Raw genomic sequence first — 21392 nt, forward strand, 5'->3', positions numbered from 1 at the left:
ACTTGGAGAAATGATTCCTCCCCCAACCTCTCCGGCCTTCCCTCCTCTCCCTCCCCCGAAAAAATCTCACTGATCAGTTTCCAATGGAATTCTAACTTTCTAACCCCTGGACCTATGCAGCAGCCTCCTGTTTAAAACTGGGTGTCATGTCCAGGCTATGATGAGGATGGAGCTTTCAGATGGTATGGCTCAGCACAGCTGTGCACTGGACAAGAACTGGAGATGTGTGCAGTATAGCTGTAGTTATACCAATTCCAGGATATTAAAGAGACAATATCATTTATTGGACCGACTTCCCTGGGAAAGAAAGACAAGGTTTCAAAGAAGAGCCCTGTGTGGCCTGTAAATTTGTTTATTTTACCAAAAGAAGCTGATTCAGTAAAAGATATTATTACCTCATTCGCCTCTCTAAGAACTAGAGATGCCACATAAGAATCTTATGGCCTGCTTTGTTGATGATTGGCATAGCCCATCAACTCTGAAGAAGTCATGGAAACCTCTCCACAGCTAGAGAGACACTGGATATAACACAGGGCCTAGAACAGGACTACTCTATTTTGGGAGCCCGGGAGCCACAATGATACTCACAGCACATGCCGAGGGCCACAACTTAACTGTGGTTGCATATACATGCAAATATATATGAAAATATATATAAGTAGCTTCTTTCACACAATGCCCCCGAGCGCCCAGCACCTCCTCCCCAGAGGCTAGAAATGCTGACACCCTGTACCTATCTGTTCGTGCTTGAGGTGTGGACGCTCTGCCAGTTTTTGCACAAAAACCTTATAATGTAGATATAGTCTCTGTGTTTCTAGATTTACATCAGCACAACTAGTCTGAACACCAAAATTTACAGCAGCTGAGTCACAGTCTGATTATGGTGTCCCTTACACCAATTGTATGCAGGTGTAATTCCACTGATGTTGAGAACACTCTCATGAGTTTAACATACTTCAAAATGTTTTAAAACAAATGTTGTTTAATCTAGGGATGGTTATGAGGAGACGAACTCAGTCTATCGAGTACCTAACTGCAGATAAGACTGCTCAGCGTTTAGGGCTCCTGAATCTGGCAAAGAGAAAAAAGATCTAGTGTCTGCAAGCTGAAGATAGATTAGTTTGGACTAGAAATAAGGTGGACTAGAAATTTCTATCAGTGAAGGTGTTGGAACAACCTTCCTAGCAATGGGGCAGATTCTCCTTCAGTTGGGGTCTTTAAATCAAGATAGGGTGTGTTTCAGTGAAACAAGTGGGGCTCCTTATGGAGTTAGGGGCTATTCTCATGAACAAGGTACTGGACTCTGGGACTCAGGAGATTGCCCTGGCGGTATCTCCAGTGAGCATGTAAGAGGATGAAATCCACACAAAGAATGAATTTGCTGAGCTGACAGGTCACTTGCTACCATTGCAGGCCCATTGTGATGTGTTGGACAATACAGGGCTTCCATTCCACTTAACCACAAAGAGAGAAATATCCCTGGACTGGAGTGAATTCATCCTTATTTACTACTTGTGTTATCACTACGCCTAGGAATCCTAGTTATGGGCTACATCTCGTGCAAAGCGCCATACGGACACAGAACAAAAACACAGCCTCTGCCCCAAGGTGCTTACAGTCTCAGCATGAGACAAGAGACAACTGATGGATACAGACAGAGTGGGGACACCAAGTAAATAATGAATTTATTTTCCCCAAGCCAACAAACAGCCATCAGGTAAAAGGCCCCCTCTCCTGCTAGATTACTGAGTTAGTTGGCTCCTCCTCTAAAGCCAGTGGCTCAGCTCCCTTTCAGTGGCTCCTCCCTTGTGCTACTTTGTCAGGTACAATTAATTCTTCCAAATCAGCTTCACTATTCATCACAGACCATGCCAGAGGCTGGTCTGGGTTGCATGGAGGCCCACAAGGCAAACATTTCTGTTTATCACATTTCTAAATATGTGAGTCTAAGAAGTGTGTGCTCTGACTACAGGTCTCCATGGGAGATCTTGCCCTGGGCTCCAGAGAAGTTTCGTTGCATTTCTGTGCTGTGCTTCCTTCTATATGCCACATGGCCTACACCATAATGTCCATAAACACCAGGAAGGTCACAAATGATTGCTCTGACTCAGACAACAACAAATAGCATGAAAATCAAGAACAACGAGCAGTCCTATGGCACCTTAGAGACTAATCAAAATATATATCAGATGAGTTGGAGTGGAAATAACAGAAACCAAGATATATCTATATCTATATATTATATAGCTATAGCTATAGCTATAGCTATGACTGTAGAAAAAATACCTGTCAGTTGTAGGACCTGTGTTAATGAGCCTAATGAAGTGGGCTGGATGTGTCCAATACATTTGATGGTAGTGGAAACTGGCTTTGTAATGCGCCAACCTGTTAATGTCTTTGTTTAAACTATGTATGGGACACATCCAACCCACTTAATTAGCCTCATTAACACAGGTCCTACAGTGATAGGTTCTTCTTCTGCTGTTATATATATCTCTTACTGCAATACTCCTCATTGCAGGAGGAGTAATGGTAGTCTGAATTAGGGGCTTTAGTTCGAACTACCTAACCTCTGCCACGTGTAGCCGCTGGCATTTAAACTAACCGGGCATTTAAAACTACCGGGCATTTAAAAATGGCAGCACCCGGGACCATGCAAATAAAGCCCGGGATATTTTAATCCCGGGCTTCATTTGCAAGTTCGAATGACTACATTAGCCACCCTAGTTCAAACAAGGGTGGCTAGTGTAGACATACCCTAAGGTACCACAGGACTATTAGTTGTTTTTAAGTTACAGACTAACCTCTCACCTCTCTGAGATGACAAAAATCAAAGACAGCCAAACAACTGTCAAGAACCCAACAGAACGAGCCCGACAAGGGATGTTCAAGTTGGACATAAGAGGCAGCTCTTGAATAGCGAGTGCCTCTGGTAAATTCCTCACAGGTTCATGTCTTTACGTGAACCGTGGATGTTTTTCTCAAAGATCTCATTCAGGCCAAAGGTGCAGGATGAGTGCAGGAGTCACTGAGTGAGCCCTTCTTGCACTGTTCATCTAGAGGTCAGATTGCAGACCCATAATCATCTCTTACACTTCAGGATACTGTGTATCAGTCATAGCTTCTCTGATCTCTCTTCTCCATAGCCAACAGAAGTTCATTGGCTCTGTTTTCTCATGCTTTTCTTTCTGTGTTTTCAGCAACCCATGAGTTGTTGGCTCCAGGAGGGAAGAGTTACACTGTGGCAAAACTAACAGTATGTTTCTCCTCCTACCCCCTTACTTTCCTCCTCCATTCCGGCTGCCGTTGAATATTCAGGAGATGAAAGGAGAGAATTGAGTGGACCAGATGGGAAATCCCAAGTTCATGCAGAGATGTCAAGCTTCAAAAAAGATGGTTGCCAGCACAAGGCAAACACTGCCACATTTCCAATCAGAGTGCAGAGAGGATCATCCTAAACAATGAGTCCTGCCTTCTCACACTGCCTCATTCAAAGACTGCCTCATGTCCAGCTCCATGCCCAAGTAGTGCCAGCAGGAGGCCCCCACCATGCACTACAGAACATACATTCACCTAGAATCATAGAACCATAGAGCTGGAAAAGACCTCAGAAGGTCAAATCCAGCCCCCTTCTCTAGGCAGGACCAATCCCAACTAAATCAACCCGGCCAGGGCTTTGTCAAGCCGACTTAAACACCTCTAGGGATGGAGATTCTACTACTTTCCTAGGTAACCCATTCCAGTGCTTCACCCCCCTCCTAGTGAAATAGTTTTTCCTAATATCCAACCTGGACCTTCCCCACCACAACTTGAGACCATTGCTCCTTGTTCTGCCATCCATCACTACTGTGAACAGCCTTTCTCCATCCTCTTTGGAACCTCCCTTCAGGAAGTTGAAGGCTGCTATCAAATCCGCCCTCACTCTTTGCTTCTGCAGACTAAACAGACCCAAGTCCCTCAGCCTCACCTCATAGGTCAAATGCTCCAGCCCCCAATCATTTTGGTTGCCCTCCACTGGACACTCTCCAATGCGCCCACATCCTTTTTATAGAGGGGGGGTGGGTCCAGAACTGGACACAATACTCCAGATGTAGCCTCACCAGAGCCGAATAAAGGGGAATAATCACATTTCTGGATCTGCTGGCAATGCTCCTCTTAATGCAACCTAATATGCCATTAGCCTTCTTGGCTACAAGGGCACACTGTTGACTCATATCAAAAGCCTTGCTAAAGTCAAGGTATATAACATCCACTGACTTCCCCATGTCCACCGAGCCAGTTACCTCATCATAGAAGCTAATCAGATTGGTCAGGCACAACTTGCCCTTTGTGAATCCATGCTGACGATTCCTAATCACTTTCCTCTCTTACAAGTGCCTCAAAATAGATTCCTTAAGGATCCCTTCCATGATTTTTCCAGGAAGCGAGATAAGACTGACCAGCCTATAGTTCCCTGGCTCGTCCTTCCTCCCTTTTCTGAAGATGGGCACTACATTTGCCTTTTTCCAATCATCCGGGATCTCTCCCGATCTCCATGATTTTTCAAAGATAATGGCCAAAGGCTCCTCAATGACATTTGCCAACTTCCTCAGTACCCTCGGATACATTAAGTCTGGACCCAATGGATTTGTGTACGTTTAGCTTTTCTAAATAGTTCCTAACCTGTCCTTTCCCCACCAAGCAAGGGCTGTGCATCTTCATCCCATCTTGCGTGACTTAGCGCATTAGTCCGGGAGCCGACCTTGTCCGTGAATACAGAGGCAAAGAAAGCATTGAGTACTTCAGCTTTCCCCACATTATCTGTCACTAGGTTACCTCGTTCTTCCAGTAGGGGCCCCACGCCCTCTCTGATCACCTTCTTCTTGTTAACATGCCTGTAGAAATCTTTCTTGTTGTCCTTCACATTCTTTGCCAGTCACAATTCCAATTGCGCTTTTGCCTTCCTGATAACCCCCCAGCATTCTCGAGCAATACATTTAAACCCCTCCCTGGTCATTTGTTCAAGTTTCCACTTTTTGTAAGCGTCCTTTTTGTGCTTAAGTTCACCACGGATTTCCCCCATAAGCCAATCCGGTCTCCCACAATGTTTGCCTCTCTTGCTACACGTCGGGTTTCTTTCTGTGCCTTCAATAAGGCTTCTTTAAAATACTGCCAGCTGTCCTGGACTCCTTTCCCCTGCATGTTAGCTTCCCAGGAGATTCTGCCCATCAGGTGTCTGAGGGAGTCAAAATCTGCTTTTTTGAAGTCCAAGGTGTGTATTTTACTACTCTCCTTTCTTCCTTTGGTCAGGATCCTGAAATCTACCATCTCATGATCACTGCTTCCCAGGTTGTCATCCACCTCTACTTCCCCTCTTAGTTCCTCCCTGTTTGTGAGCAGAAGGTCAAACTGCGCATGGCCCCTGGTCGGATCTTTCAGCACTTTTACCAAGAAGTTATCCCCAACATGCTCAAAAAACTTCCTGGATTGCCTGTGTACTGCCGTATTGGTTTCCCAACAGATGTTAGGGCGATTAAAGTCCCTGACGAGAACCAGGTCCTACGATCTGGAAGCTTCTCTTAGTTGTCCGAAGAAAGCCTCATCTACCTCATTCACCTGTGCAGCCAAGAACCCAGATGGAGGCCCGAGCTCAATGGCCCTACTCAGTACGCACAGCACTAATCATGGCAAGACAAGCTTTCAGCAACTGGCCCCTCACCAAGGCATTCAGCCTTCACCCAGAGAACTTGGCTGTTGGGAAAACAGAGGAGGTCAGGCTCCATGAGCAAGCTTTCTGCTGAGCCCAGTGTTTGAAAGCTGGGGTTCCTGTAATGTTTCCACAGGAACAAATGCATGAAATCATTTCATACATTCTCTAGACAAGCCCTCCAATGGATGGATCCTATCCTAGAGAAGAAGAGCCATCTGTGTCCCAGTGAAAAACAGTGGAGTCAGACAGCTCCTTATCTGAAGCAGCCGCTTGACTCAGTGGCTCCTGATGCACTTTGGTTGGTAATTGTACTTCCAGGTCCCATTTCAATCAGCAGGACAATTCTCACCTGACCTGCAGGTGTTTGGGCACTGTGGGCCTGATTCATCACACCATGGAGGTTAAGGGGACTCTCCCCTCACCATTGTGAGTTCACAGCTTTTTAGACTGACATAAGGTGAGGCCAGAGCAGTCTCAGACTTTTAGGGGCCAGAAGTTGCAATTAAATATGTCAGACCAGCTTAGTCAGGCAGATTCTCTCTAGCCTCACCAGGAGCTATCCTCTGTTCAGCTTGTCCCCTCTGTGCACAGCTGGATGCACTCAAAGAGCAAACAGGCCCATCACTTTGCTTTGACTGAAGTCTCCCCTGCTGTGTCCTCTCTTCTGCCGCTACCCAGAACTTGCCTTCACCTTGAGAAATTGTTCCACTCCAACTGCTCAGAACACACTAAATGAGATTACCAGGCACTGCTTTCACAGTATTCCCCAGCACTTCATTTACAATTATGTACTTTACTATTTAACACTGTTGGATTCCTCCTCTCTCTGCGGATTGGATTTTGAGAATGAGATCTAAACAGGTAGCACATGGCCCTGTGTGGCAAGCCGAGACGAAGCACTCCGGACTTTTATTCTAACACATGTTGTACATTATTATTATAAGCTCATTCAGTGCAAAAGTAACATGCTTTATTGTCTGATTGTATCATGTGTTCCCTCAATAAGGGGGTTTTTCATTCTTCAGATCGGGGGCTTTGCATGGAGCTACTGATACTTCTGCTTTTCCTAGTTTATCACCTTCTGGTGCTTGATTAAAGTGAAGAAGAGGCGTGATCACAAGAAGGTGGCTTTTCCTATTTCTCATGAATGTACTCAAGGAAAGAGGGGTTGCAGGTTAGTGGCTGCAGCAGGTGTGAATGCCCTCCCGCAGATCCTTGCCAGCTCCCACATACTGCTTTAGACATTGCTGGCTGTTTGGAGGGATAGGAAGGGCTGCTGTTAACACAGAGAGTTTTAAGAAGGTTAACAAGGTATATGGATATGAGGTGTCTGACTGATTTTTCTGTCTTGAAGATCACAGCTCCCCAGGGTCTGTTACTTGTGGTTTGCCCTAGTGCTCTGTAACACCCTTCCTTTCCCCAAATAGACAGGAGGCTATGTATAAAGCAAATAAATATAAGATGTATTAGAGAATGATACCAAATCAAGGAATTTGGGGTAGAAAAGTAATATCAAGCAAATAACACAACAAAGAAAATAGCGATATAATGACTTGTTTAGTGGGCTTGATTCCCAGGCCCAGCTGGGTAAACCCTGGCCACATCAGAGAAGTCAATGTAAGGAGCCCCCAATACAAAGACTTGATCTAGTGACCGATGATGACTGCTGCTTGAAAAGTGCTCAGGACCTTCAAGCTGTGGGCTTCACAGAGCCTTTGGGGAGGACAGCTGAGGAGTCTCTCAACGTTATTCAGGGAGAGAAGAGAACTGCAGGTGGTTCAGCGATGCAGGTGAGGGGATGGTGTTTAGGGATGGCTAAAGGATGGGATGTCTCTTCCTTTTTCTCCTCATGAGGGCTGATGGGTATGAGTTTCAGAGAAGACGTGCACTCTTGTTGCCTCTGGGGCGGACAGCTGTGACTGACGCCACTCACAGTATAATGTAGGTGTGATGGCAGGAAACCTGAGGGGAGTGGAACTCTCACCAAGGCGGGAGAATCTGGTTAGAACCGGTTCTCCAACTGCCCCGGAATGTTCCAGAGGGAGAGAGGGCAAAGGCCAAGTTTTGAGCAGGGGTCAAAGGTGACCGACTCCATTTTTGTTTTACAAAAAAATCCCCATTTTAACATCAAAATCAATAACATATAGTCATAAACACGCAACACAATTATATATTTTCCAAATTAACTACTAACATTGCAGAGACTATGCAATGGTCTTCACTCAGATGGCTGCTGTGGGGGCCATGCCTGGGGGGTCCATGTTTGGTGGGTTCAGTGATCCCTGACACCCAGGGCTGTTTCCCCCCATGCACTGAGCCTGCTCCCAGTGACACCCACTGGGGTGCCTCAGATCACAATGAGCAGCATTGTGCACAGCGGCTCTCCTGTTGGAGAATCAGTCTGAGAATTCACAGAGATTCATCTTTTTAACTGGCCTGGGAAGTCAGGGACATTTCCTTTGTGATTACTTCATTTGTGTTTACCTACACACTCCAGAAAGGGGGACTCTCCAGGGCAGAGGAGAAGCCTGGATGAGTGCCAGGTGCCAGCCTGGTACCAGTGCATAGGAACCCCAATGGCCAAGAATAGGGCAGCTAAGAATCATTTGTCCTAAAATAAAATTGCTTCCCTTTGTTACTGCAAGAGTCTCCTCTTAAGGCATCTGAAATCATGTTAAAATCTAGCATGCTTTTCACAGCGCTGTTCCTTGTTCACTGGAACAAGGCCCATATCCTGCTGATAATTCACAAACACTTGGTAGCTGTGCAAGGGAGTCATCCCGTGGCATCCAGTGTCTGCAGTTACTCACCCACGGAATATTTGCTGGAGCTGGATGTCATTCAGAAAACTGGTCACTAAACAGGTTTTGTCGTTGCTGGTTCTCCACACTAACCCCATGCTGCAACATGTGGGTCATAAACATCACAGATAAAAGCAAAACAAAACACAATTTTCAAAAAAAAAATGTTTGGCCCAAGCTCTGGAATATGTTTAACTAGTTTAACTGTATCTCAAGCCACTTAACTTGTGAATGTGACACCAAAAAGTCCAAGATCTAGCTTGAACCTGGAGTGTTTTGCATCCAAAGTACCTGTATTAGGTGCACATCCCATCTCCAGTGGCTGCTATCTAACTGAGCAGGAATGCTTTCTACCTTAAATCACATCCCTGACTGGATCTTCAGCTAGAGTTCTTTCAGGCTGTGAAAGATCAGAAGCCAAGATCTGAGTTATAAAATCAGAGAAAGCAACAGTTCATTAGTTGATACTGTCTCTCCTTCAGCCAAGTGTAGTGCCATTCCTTACAACAATCCCCCTTCTCCCACAAACACACTGTGTTTTGTGCAGTACAGTATTGTATTAAATGTTCCAAATGTTTGAGTTTCTTCCACTTCCTTCCAGAGATTAACACAGTGTCTAACAGATCTTCCTGCCACAATCTCTTTTTCACTGGTTCTGCATTATGAACTCTACAGTAGATTCCAATAAATCTTCTGTTGTTTATCATATCTAGACTCCTTTGTAAATTGGTTAAAACAGAACAAATGGTTGCAATTATCCAACAACATGAAGTAACATGAAAGAACAGTTAAACATGAACTAACATGTTTGTCATGTCTAATATCTTTTCCTAAGAGTCTGATTTCCCAGTGCTCCTCTGTTAGTTATAGACTAATAGAAGACTTACCCAGCATTGCCAGGGTCCGGCCTGGGTGGAGGTGGAGCTGCACACCTCAGCCACCGTCTTTGCTCCAGGGCTGGTATGGGAGTGGGGAGCATGCAGCAGGCTGACAGTCCTGGGTTGGCAGGCGCTGGCTCTTATGGGGGCAAGGTGGATGGCTGCATTGCCTGGCCTTGGCAGTGCTCCTGTGGCAGGGGGTTGAAGTAACAGGACTGGTGGAGCTTTCTCCTCCCCTGCAGTCTGGCACCATGACCAAGGACTGGGGAGAGGGGTTTTAGGTAGGGGGTCCACTTACCTGGGCCAATGACCAGCAAGATGATGAGCCCTGTCAACAGCTGGCCACTCCCTTCCTGGAGTGGCTGCCCCAAGTGGTAACTCTGCAGTATTGCTATCCCTTAGTTCAACCCCCTTCCTTTCCATGTCATGGAAAACAATCAAATTGCAGACACATCCCATTGTCCTGGCACAAGCAAACCCTGACCTTGCTTTAAGTTAGGACAAAAGGAAGCTGCATTCCAAATTGGGTGGTCCTCGCTCTTACCTTTTAGAAGGAGTTCTTGAACAAATGGACTTGTAGACAGGGAGAGAGAGAGAGAGAGAGAGAGAGAGAGAGAGAGAGAGAGAGTGTCTGGGTGGGATTGCTCCTGTTTTGTTGTTTTTGATCAAGCCGTAGTATGAATATTTGGTATAAATCTGCCACATGCATTTAGCTTCACTCTGCCGATCAGAGAGCTGATTCTCCATAGCTTTACACTGCTGTAAAATGGAAGCAAAACACCAGGCTTCTCCCATAACACTGTTATTAATACTGTAATGGGCCTTTCTCAATTGAGTGAAATCAGTGCCTCTCTTGCGATGTGCCTGTCATATGGCAATTCTTTCCTAGGAGAATGTATTTGGTTTGTTTCTGTGTGCCTACAATGACATTCCACCCCCATATGAGACATTCAGAAGCTCCAGACTCTTGTCATCCTGTAACAGCTTCCTGGATTAATGATTTGGCAAAGGGCTAATTCTTCAGAGGGCAATGTCTTTTGCAGGTGGTATTGATCTTTGTTAACTTCCTCTTGGAAGAAAGAAAATATTGGCTTATTTACAAAAGGTAGCTTTTTGCTCCTGGCAAGCCAGCTTCAAGATTCACTGCTTGCAAAGCGTAGTTCTTGGAATGTCAAAATGAAAGTCCCCCAAGTTCATAAAGTCTAATGAAGCAGATACAATATAATGCACCAGAGCAGGCCTTAGCGCCAGAACAATGCAACAGCAGCACAGAGTTGAGGTACCAGGAGCACAGCCAGAGATGGGGTTAGGAGAGTTGTGTGGGATTGAGACTCACCATCTCACAGGAAATTCCGAAATTTTGAAACCTGGTTTTATTCTGAACCAAAGGAGAACGTAGAACTCTGAGATTTCCCACAAAATTAAAAATTTAAAAATGTTCATTTTGCGTGACTGAAGCATTTCATTTTGATTTGGACTTTATTTTATATTAAAATTTATTAAAATAAACCAATATTCACAGTGACATAGCATTCCAGAGTGAAAAATTAAAATGGTCTGCTCTGACAACACTGAAATGGATTATTCTGACATCATCCAAGCAATTTTTTTTCTAAACAAATCTGACATCAAAATTAGCATGTTCCCCTCACAACATGCTGATTTCGTCAGGTAGACAGGCTCAGGGTGAAAGGGATCACCGGAATCAGTTTATGCAATTCACTTCCTTCCCATTGCAGGGAATCCTCCACCTTTCAGAAACTATAGGCATCCAAGGGCTTGATCCTGCAAACACTTGCACATAACTTTACTCATAGAACCAGTACTCTTAACAATTTCACAGTTGCAGAACTAGGATCAGGCCCCAAGATAGTGGTGGTCCATCACTAACAATGCCGGTTTTAAAATCTCAGAGGGCTATCCAAGTTAGTCCGTAACTTTAAAAACAACAAATAGTCCTGTGGCACCTTCGGCTATGTCTATCCTGTGGAGCTATTTTGGGATACCTCCAGTATCCTGAAATAGCTATTCCGCATCTTAATATCAAGCCTGTTATTTTAAAACTAGCCAATTAGCCCATCATAAGACGGGATTTTCAGGTCTCTTCTCCACGTTGGACTTCTCTCCTGAGCCTCCGGTTCATGGCCAGGGGGCGGGGCCTGGAGCCGCTCTCATGCCGCACATCACCATCCCGCCCCCCCCCCTTCCACCGTGGCACTCGGCTGACTTCTGTGCCGCTTAGCCGGGCTGCCACGGGAGAGCAAGTGGCCATTTGTGCCCCACACTCGCCATGCAGCATGGGCCGCCCAGAGGGAACAGCCAGCATTTTAGGCAACAGCGCCGCCCAGAGGGAACAGCCAGCATTTCAGGCAACAGCACCCCCCAGAGGGAACAGCCAGCATTTCAGCGTTACAAACTCTCAGACATTGGGCTACTATATATATGATATAATGGGCTCACTATTCCAATGTCCCTGTAAACCTCATTCCACAAGGAATGAGGGAAGTTTGAGAATAGTGATTTATTTCTAAATAAGTGCTATGTAGACTGTGGCAAATTTAGAAATAAGCTATTTAGAAATAATATCTAAATAAGATATGCAATTATGTAGCGCAAAGTGCATAGCTTATTTTGAGGTAAGGGTGCTGTGTAGAAGTGCATCTGCACTGCAGGGTTTAACTTGAAATAAGCCACACAAATTGAGCTATGTCAATTGCGTATCTTATTTCAAAATAGCTTATTTCAAAATAGAGCACTCTTCCTCCGACTTCCCTTATTCCTCGTACAATGACAATTACAGGAGTCGGAGTAAGAAGTCCTCCAACTTGACAGTATTTTGACACTATTTTGAAACAAATGCCTGCTATATAGACATAGACTAAGTTATTTCGGAATAGCACTAGTTATTTGGAAATAGTGTTGCAGTGTAGATGTACCTTACAGACTAATATATATATATATATATATATATATATATATATATATATATATATAATCATGAGCTTTTGTAGGCAAAACCTACTTCTTCAGATGAGCTTGACGAATCTACATCTTAAACAGTTTTAAGGGGAAAAGTTGATTTTGTACCAAGCTATAGCAAACTAAAGAGAATCTCTTTTCTTGGTTATAACGCAATAGGGAAATAGCCGAGTGCAATTTGCCACTTTTCTGGAGCATGTGGGTTAAAATGGAGACACTGTGAGACATACTGGGTATGTCTACACAGCATTCCCCTTTCGAGAGAGGAATGCAAATGCAGACTAATGAAATTTCAAATGAAGAACGGATTTGAATTTCCCATGCTTCATTTGCATAATTGCGTCCAGCCGCTTTTTCAAAATACCCTATTTTTAAAAAAAAACACTGTCTAGACGCAGTTATTTAGAAAGAAAACCCTTCTTTCAAAATTATCCTTACACATTATAAAATGAGGTTTAAGGGAATTTTGAAACAAGGGTTTTCTTTTGAAATAACTGCATCTGGACAGCGGGGTTTTTTTTTTTCGAAATAGTGCCCGGACATGATTATGCAAATGAAGCATGAGAAATTCAAATCTGCACTTCATTTGTAATTTCACTCAACTGCATTTGCATTCCTCTCTTGAAAGAGGAATGCAGTGTAGACATACCCACAGGGCCTACTTTGCACCATTTACTTCTAGTGGGCATAAGCATGACCATCCAGAAGGAGTGGAAACTTAATATGTGGTAGTGGTTCATGCATGCTCCGCACAGGCCTAGAGGGACGAAGAATCAGGCTATTGCATTACTGTATCATCAGGATTGATGAAAGACAGCCACAGTTTTGATCAATTAAAATCTTGGCATGTGTACAGGGAAAGGCAGCACGTGGTTTTCAGGATTCTGCTGGTTATTTTTAAACAGACTTTCCTGTACAAACAAGAAGTGTGATGTGTCTGGTAACATTTCAGAGCAAATGAGTGGGAGGGGGAGGGATCTGAAGCTGTAGGGGGTCATTTTCCACAGCTGACTCCCTAGTTCATTTTCCTGCTATGCTCTGAGGAAATCCCAACCCTCGAATTAATATTGGGCTTGTGGGTGGTGTTTATTCACAGAAATAAGTCATGCCCCGAAGGGTAGCTTAGTGGCAATATCAGCTTGGGAACTGATCTGCCATCCAACACTGGGAATGCTCAAATAATGCCACCAGCTTTCTCTACAAACCTCACAGAATTCTCAGCACAATAGGTTGCAGACAGACACAGAATTAAGGGGAAATTATTGATGTTATCATTATTACTGAGTTCAGGGCTGTGCTGCCAAGCATTAAATTGGCCCAATTATTGATATCTTTCATTTCTGACAAAAAGCAACCCAGATGAATCCGTCAAATATAGCAAAGTGCTTGAGTCCATTTCCCTCTGTCATATCTTAATTTTGCTCCTGAAAGTAGGTTCCATTTTCAAGTTTATCAGCATGTGGAGGGCTCACTTGGAACCCTGCATTTAGCACCATGCTAGACAAATAATATTATACACTAAAAAAAAACCTAAAAAGCTATTACACCCACTAACTCCTGCTGTGCAGAAGGTGCCAAATCAGATTACAACACACAGTTGCCACATTATCCTGTCTCGACTTCACTAACGCTCATTAAGCTTCTAAAATCCTTTTTATGGTGTTTATAACACCTCCAGAGGAGTTTACTGTGTAAATATTATTCTACCATTAAATCCTGCAACAAGGCAACCGTCAACAAGTGAAATCTGTAATGGGCCTGCCGAGAGGCCTCTGCTTGCAGGCTAAAAAGCCTGTGAAGTGAGGCCAATGAAAGCAGCCAAGAACACAGTACGGAGTGATAAAGCACTTCATTCTGATGCTTTAAATCTCCTACCACTTGGGCCTGCTTAATGTAACAGGCCCACTGAGACATTAGATTTGGGCCTAAAGTCAAATAAGCTACAGGGAGCCACTTACTGAAAGACGCCTTCCATACAGAGCAGGCACTAGCAGTTTAACCCAGTTAATCTAGTGTTGAATCTTCTGGGGTTAATGCACTCTTCACCAACAAAAGGCCAGGATCACGTCCCATCAAGACGGCAGACACCCAAATTTACTGGAGTACTGAGTATTCCTTTTAGTTAAAGGATGCATGTGCTCTGCGTGTCTCTAGCAATGTTGAACCTCCCTCTCCATGTACACAGGGGCTACTGATGCCTGTGGAGGGGAAGGACACAAGAAGGGCCACCCAGGCAGGCAGGAGGTATGTGGGGACACCCCATTTAGCAATTATATTTTGGGTGCCCTTGGGGTGCCCACTCACCTATGCCTGTAGAGATATTTACATGGACACCAGGTTTAAATGTAAAAAAGGCATGCTCTTTCTTGTAAGCCTTTTAATTCATGCCATGTGCCTCCATGTGAGGCACATACATTTATTTATCGTACTAATTGTGTATGGATATTGAAAGCACAATCCACGTCTCTGGGCAGTGGTTCTGTGAGAGGTTTGAGAAGCCAGGAGGATTAATAATTCCAGCAAGCAGACTCATCCCCAGCACCTCCTCAAGCTGGGAACATTTTCAAGTGCTGAAGTCTGTCTCCCAGCTCCTACCCCAGGATTTGCAAACCAGCTGAGAACAAAGGAAAACAAAAAGGCAAGAGCCTGGGGGAGGGAAGGGGGAACAGAAGGGGAAATCTCAGAAATGGGAGGAAAGGAGACTCCCTGAAGATACTGCAGAGTTGGCAAGTGTCAGAATATCAACAGCTGTTTCTGGAAGGAATACAAACTAAACACATTCACAGTGAGTGCTGTTTGTAACTTCTTCTGTGACACGGCCCAGCCCTGAACAGAATGAGAGTTTGCGTGAAAGTGACTTCTAGGCATGAACTGGTACTGAGTGGCCTTTCCTAAATCGCTTCCCCAAGCCAGGACCATAGTAATCTGGTGTGATTCCTGCTGTGTCACTTCTTAGCCAATATCAAACTCTTCTATTTATTTTCCAAAACAAAGGCAGGAAATGTAAAATATCCTCCCACTGACACCTGGTGGGAGGCCTTCACTGGTACCCACCTGAACCGCACTCTCTTTCCATGCTGTCAGCCATTGGGAAGCAGACAGTGTCACCTGAGTTCCAGTGCCTTGGAACTTCACAAACTACACTTCAGTAACAAAGATGACCAAATTTGGAAATGCTGCTAAATAATTTTTACCATATGTGTTTCCTGGTCTGTTATCAGTGTCTGCATCCAAGAGACAGGATTCCTTGGGAGAAATTCTAGCACAGTTTCAGGAGCCTCTGGAAACAGTGAGCCATGTACTGGCTGCCTAAGCGGTAAGCACAGAGTGAGGCCAAGTGTAGATCAGGTTCTTTTTTTCCTTTTGTTTTCTCACTTAAAGCAGACTTTCTGGTGTTTAGCTTGTGGTAAAAACCCTCTTGTGACCAAGGAGCAGGGCTGAGGATCATTAATTTGGATGGCAGCAGGTTCAAGCAGTGCAAATTCAGATTGGCAAAGGATTTGAAGATTTGGCTTCATTCCAGACTGAAATGAAAACATCAATTTCAGAATTCTTTAGGAAGAAAAGTTATGGGGAGGGGGAATTGGATAAAATCAAAACATTTTACTTTGTTTTTGATGGTTCATTTTATGTCTCATTATAAACACAAAACATTCAAAACAAACAAAAAATCAGAATGTTTGCTTCCAAAAATGCCAAATAGGATGCTTCAGCATTGTTGGTGCTTTCCCCACTGGTTTGCTTCTTAAACGAAATTCCAGTGAAATCATTCTGCTTTCAGGACACCTTTCAATTCTCATGAAATATGGGTCTGGCCAAGTTTCCCTGAGCAGTTCTACTGGGGATTCAAAGAGGAGATTCCATGCCAGCAGTGTTTACATGGCCATTAGGCTGGAATTGACACCATATGCTCTTCTGTTTCACTCTCCTACCTTTTCCCCTGGATCTGCTGGGTTGTTTGTGCCCTGCCCTTCACCACCCAGCTTCTGCTCTCAAAGATGTAAGGGTGAAGCCTGTGTGAAGCCATCATAATTTCCATGGGAACAGAAGAAAACAGCTGAGACCACCACTCCTGCTTGGAAGCCTTATCTTACCCTGACGATGCTCCCTCATACACTATCCAGAAAAATGGGGGAGTTGGTCCCAATCTCGAGGCATCTCCTCGAGGTAGAGGCCATCCACAGAGTGGCTTGTTTCTGCTGAACTACTGGACCTGCTGCCTCCACTAGCAGCCCAGCTCAGTTGGACAGACTGCCCAAGCCAGGAGGGCGTTAGGGGTGCTGGAGGCCAGGAGAGGGCTGGGGTTATCCAGCCATCAGAAAGAGGCTAGGAAGGGCTAGATGAGGAGGAAGCAATAGCACACTCTAGACATGGCTGTGATGGGAAGGGACTGAGGAGAGACCCCCAGTTAAAAACACAGGCTACCATTCCAAAACCGGTGCTGTATACTTTAACAGCTCTGTCCTTCACAAATGTATTATTTTCAGGAGCTTCCATTGCTAGCTCCATGTTCTGCAAAAACTAGAGCATCAGCAGTTGGTGGTCATCTTTATTTCCTCCTAGGGACAATAATCCAGGAAGACGTTGACATGGAAATGTGAAGGGTGCATGCCATGTTTGGTGAAAGCAAACACTCTGGACTGCCCTGCATGTGGCCTTTTGCAAAGAAAGTGAAGGTAAACACACTGTGCTATGAACTAGAAAACACACAACCAGTTTCACTGCTCATGTATACTCCAGGGGAAATAGCAAAAACTTTAATTGGAAAGGGACGGCATTTGGAACAATTGACTGGAACCACACCCCACACTGTCTTGGGCATTAACTAGCCAGCTGGTCTAACACCAACAGGTGGGTTCCACCTGGGACCTCTGGTGCTTAGAATTTGGGCCTGTACAGCATGAGCAAAAAGCCACCTGGCTGAAAGGTAAGGCTGTAGAGCAGACTCATTAGTCTCTCTGTAAGGGGTCTCCATGCAAGTAGATGGGTCAGTACCACTCCCAGCAGGTGTGTGGCTTACACTGGCCATCAGGGAAGTGCACATCCACCATGTCCTGCTAGCTTCATCCCAGCTCTTGGACACCTAAATAGCTGCAATGCCCATTCAGGACAAAGCTATGGAGATTGAGGACAAAGCCTTTATAGGAGACAACTGTCAATGTGACTCTGTTTGGATGAATGGCTAAGCTGTTTCTGAGAAGATTCGATGTCTCTCAGCTATATACCATGACTTTGTATAACGTAAATTGGAAAACAATGAAGTAGGCCTCAGCTTTATTCCAAGCCTCCCAGAATCCTAGAAGAATCACCTATTTTCCACACACCAATATGTATAACAACCAGGCTTAAATCAAAGACAATATAAAAAACAAGAGAAACAAATGTCTGCTTTTATTAAAAATCAAAATAGTTTCTTAAAGAAGTAGTGACACAAGGTTATTCCAAGTTCACTGGGATTAGGAGCTGCCCTATTCTTGGAAAGCTGGATCAGTTGCTGTTCCATCCCCTGCAGGAATCACAATTCTCTCCTGCAATCCACCCCTATAATAAACTCTGGCCCCTGGTGTCATATCAAGAGGCCAGTTATAGGTGCCCCACATGATTAAAAATATTTTCCTTTAATAAATGTCCCAGGGATTTTATGCTGCAAAGACTATGGGCAACCATCAGAAGGTGGAGGAGGGAGCTTGCCCCACCTGAAGAAGACCCCCTCCACCTCTTTATGTTCTTCTGGCAGCCCTTGGGGTCACTCAGCTGGTCTGGGAGCAGCAAGATTTTCTGGAGGAGAACACAGTCTGCTATAGTCCTCCGGGGCAACTCCTTCCTGAGCAGACTTTGTGGTTCTCTTCCTTGGCTTTAGCAGGGGTCACTAGCCCGCCCAAAGGACCAGGAATCTCTCTCTTCCTCCTCCAGCAGTCCCATTAAATCTGGCCTGTATCAGGGTCCCACTCCATGTGAGGGAGAGCAGAACCTGACCAATACTGATTAGAACAGCCCTTTCTACTCCACTAGCAACCATAGACCTACCCATTCCTCAGAACCCCCAGGGCCTCCTGGCTGTGAGCTAAAGCACCCTACCACTGAGGGGGATTTCAGAAGATTAGAGATCCGCAGTAATTGCTTAGCTAATTCCAGCAGGAAGAACTATCCTCCTGGGGACAGGTGTCCTGAATGAAGTTCATGAGTTCAAAAGTCAAGTCCTTGTTGCTTTGGTATCTGCTATGGTCAAGGCCCCATCAATCCCAGTACAAATTGGAAGGAGCCAGTTGGAGGATGGAGAGCGCTTGCTTGTCAGCTGCTTTTGTGGATGCTGTGTCCTAAAGGAGGTTCTTTTAGACACATGTCTGAAAAGGACCAAGTGTTGCACAATGTGATTTGGGGCTCTGAATACTCAGACCTGAGCGGCCAGTGTGTGAGAAAATAAATGGGGCTCTGAGGGCATTACAAAGCTCATAGAGCTCCAATTAAAAGACTTTCCCATCAAAAGACAGATTTGGATAGGGTTCCCAATTATCCTGACAGGGATACAGAGTTTTAATGGGCACCAACCCCGTGAACAAAAGTCTGCATGCTGGTACTGACAAAATCCCATTCAGGCTGCTTTTCTAAGGCTGCGAGGGAGCTGAGTTTGGGAAAGATTCAATTCCTGGGGCAGAGTGTGAATGTGACCAGAAAGGCTCTGCTAGATAGGCTCATTTTGTAGCTCAAGTGCAAAGATTTTCTCTGTCTAAATCTTATCCCCCCTGAAATCTCCTTTTCCTGCCCCTGCCCAGTCTGAGTTGAGTGTCATGTGGATGTGTACCCACAAAGCTGTTGTCTGGAAGGCTGGTGCTCACAATGTACCTGTAATCACTTTCATTTCCCATGGCCACAAAAGCACTGTTATTCTTTCAGGGCCATGTGTTCCTCGCAGACAGAGACTCCTGATGGACATTCCAGATGCCTGATAAAAGCTACTTGGTGAATGTCTCCTCTGATCTGGGCTGGTCTTTGCTCTTGCAATATCATCTGTTTTCCAGCTCAACCTCCGGGAGGTTGGGGAAGAATTTCTGGGCCTCTTTGGAGTCCATACCAGTGAAGCGCCAGCTGATGTCAGCAGTAACCATGCCATTTCTGTTATGGAAGGTTTAAAACATTTGTCTGAGGGAATCAGCTGGGTATCACTATCTCACTCCATGGTGCTGTCCCTTTAAATGCTCAGACAGCAGAATAGGCTCCCAGTGAGTCATTCGGCAGGAATGTGGGAGTTCTCACATTACTCTGCTTTAAAAGCCTTTTAATTCCAGTTTGGTGATGAATGGGCCAGGCCCCTGAAATGAAATGTTCAGAGGCTCAGTGTACCAGGCCTCCTGCTTGTAATTATTTTTGTACAGAATATGTCAAGTGTCGTGCTTCACAAGAACTCGTTTAGCATGCAAACATTTTGTGATTAAGTGAGGCTTACTTAATTAAGCACTTTGTAATGACTCTTAAACCAAAGAGTAGTGGATTAGTGCGTCCTATTTGTGTCTATCATGTTAAAGGCTCTGTAATAGCAGGTTGCTGCAGACAATTAGGGTTAGAATACAAAGTGGGTGAAGGGAAAATCAGCAGCCAGCCACCCTGAGCCCAACCACTTACAAATGTCCTGATTTACTGCAGCCTCAGTTGAGACAATGCAACTTTGCCTCATGCATCTGCTACAGCATCCCAGCCTGTGCAAGTGCTGATCAGCCCAGAAGCTTGTTACCTGCCTTGCTGAACCGCAAAGGACTGCTTGGAGTGGTCACACACCAACCAGAAGGCTGAATTGTTCTAATGGAGAGGCTGGGATTTATTCCCAGAGCACAATTCCTTGCAAGGCAAAGATCACTGGGGGTTGTAATGATCAAGACAGAAACTAATAGTTCAGGTGTGACTCAAGGGCAGCTCTGCTCTGGGCTGTAGTCCTTGGCCACCATCTTCCTTAATGCAGAGGCAGGCTCCTGTGGGTCCCAGCATACAATGCTTCACCTGGACTCAAGCAGCAGAAGGCTGCAAGGGAGAAAGAAGGGAAAAGCCAGCTGCATCTTCACTGCCAGTACAGCTCCTCTGGAGATGGAGCATTCTCTAGCCCTGCACCAAGCTTGGTCTGACAACAGGCTGCTACCATGGCTAGCCCCAGCAAGAAGTCAAGTGCCACCAAGTGGGCTCAGTCCTGTAGCCTTCAGGAGATATGTTTTGCCAGCTAGATGTGGCCCCTCAGACTCTTTACAAAGTCTGTGTCCCTTGGCAGTAGGATATCTGAATCTGGATAGCCAATTGAGCCATTCAGTTCATCTAGAGGAGGTTATACTGGGCACAAACGTGGCTCCATGTTTTCAGAGCTCCCATTGAACTGCACTTTAACCCAGGCCTGCCACCAGATACTTATGCCATCGTTGTATGGTTGCAAGGCCTTGCCTGTGCTTCTGGCTAGCGTGGAAAGGTACAGCCTTTGCAAACAGTCCCTGATAGTCGCTTGCTATCTTTCAGATCAACTCCAGGCCCAATGTTGAGCTGATTAGCTTGGAGGATGATGAGCAGGGTGATTCGCCCCTTTATTGCCAATTCTAAAGCTGCCCATCACCAGAAGGACAAATGCAGCAATTTACATCCCTTGCAGGAGCTTCCTGGAGAGGGATCAATGACTTTTGCTGTCAGTCAGGCAAATGTAACCAATATTACAGCACACACCTGTGCTGGGAGCACTTGGGGTGAAGGCCACCAGCCAGGCAAGATGTTAAAGTCAGTCCTGTTCTTCTTTGGGCAACTCTCTCATGCTTCAGACAGCTTGGCTGAAGGAGCAGTAGCAGAGAGTCCCCAGTGGGAGTCAGAGGTCGGAAGAGCACTAGTGGACTGAGATGGCTTTAGTCATCGGCAGTGTGTGAAGGCCCAGTGAGGGAAGACAGCTGAAGTTCCACCCCATCTGCCCAAAACCACCCTCCTTGCCCTGAGACCGTACCGCTTCACAGCATTTCCCCACCCCCAGCAAAGCCCCGCCCAAACCCACACTGCCTGGCGCCAGCCTTCCCCGGCCACCAGGCT

Source organism: Pelodiscus sinensis, chromosome Z (assembly GCF_052426305.1).
Source record: "Pelodiscus sinensis isolate ZL-2025 chromosome Z, ASM5242630v1, whole genome shotgun sequence".
In the NCBI taxonomy this organism is placed as follows: domain Eukaryota; kingdom Metazoa; phylum Chordata; order Testudines; family Trionychidae; genus Pelodiscus; species Pelodiscus sinensis.